The sequence below is a fragment of the Salvelinus sp. IW2-2015 genome, unplaced genomic scaffold (genome assembly GCF_002910315.2).
Source record: "Salvelinus sp. IW2-2015 unplaced genomic scaffold, ASM291031v2 Un_scaffold2981, whole genome shotgun sequence".
In the NCBI taxonomy this organism is placed as follows: Eukaryota; Metazoa; Chordata; class Actinopteri; order Salmoniformes; family Salmonidae; genus Salvelinus; species Salvelinus sp. IW2-2015.
The window spans coordinates 49,835-51,034 of record NW_019944276.1 but is presented as its reverse complement, the minus strand read 5'-3'; positions in this window follow the sequence as shown (position 1 = coordinate 51,034).

Sequence of the window (1,200 nt, the reverse complement as noted above, 5' to 3'; positions counted from 1 at the left end):
TGTATGGCAGCGTTTCCGTAACTCGGTTCTCGGGACCCTAAACGTTTTGGTTTATGCCCTAGCACTACACAGCACATTCAAAATGATTAAAGCTGGATGCTTAGTTGTTTATTTTTTTTATTTTTTAAATCAGCTGTGTAGTGGTAGGGCAAAACCCCGAACATGCACCCTTTGTGTTCCAGAGGACCGAGTTTGGGAAACCCTGGGGTAGAGCTGTGACGGTCATTACATTTTGTCAATTGGTAACTGTCATGCAAATAACTGCGGGTCTCACGCCAAATTGACCGTTAATGAAGATAAACACGTTAAGCATCTCCGGGACGACACGCCATCGTTGTCGTGCTTCTATYGGAMYGTCTCCRTTTTAAAAAGTCTAATAAATCCGTTTAATATAGCCTACACCATAAATTAATTATTAATGAATCATTTTTATAATAATAATAATAATTTTGGCATCATTCCCAAGTGAYAATATTTTCACCCGTCAGACTATTTTCCGTTTAATTTTGTCTTTACAAATACTAAATAATGTGTGTGAAATGAGTTCTGATTTAGAATGGGCCATTATCATGCACCTGTCTGAACGGGCAATTATTATTATTATTTATTTTTTAATAAAGTAATCTGTATGCACTTGAATGGCAAATGGAGGACGCTTTTCCCATGGTTCATTTTTCATGACAGCCAGGTAGGCTACTCTGGTCGTAAGGCAAAGCAATGTGCTTAATATTAGGAAAGTTGAGAAATAAATATAGTAGGCCTAGCCTATAGAAAGCTGATAGGATCCTCCTCTTTTTAATAGAGGCCATCAAAACGGTTCTCTCACGCAATTGCATAGCGTAGGCTGTAGAAATGTTGACCCGACAGGAGCACATATTTAACTCCATGCATCAACCAGCTATGAGGAGCTGGCTGGTTGATCAGGTGATCCTATTCCGCTCCACTCTGACTGCCAGGGCTCTCAGGAAGTGTTTGATTTGATTCTCCGCTGTATTTGCATTGAGTGATTACAGGGACAATAGAGCGCTGAGTATCAATTACCATCAGCGGCAACACAGCGCCGTTTTGGAGAAGCCTAGTTACCTTGACTCATGTGGAATTTGACAGCAATCGTGACTGGTGACTGCTGGGGAGGTGGTAATACGGTCGCTTTAACAGCCCTAGGTGTGGATGAGGTTTGGGTATAGGGGGTCTGGGGGG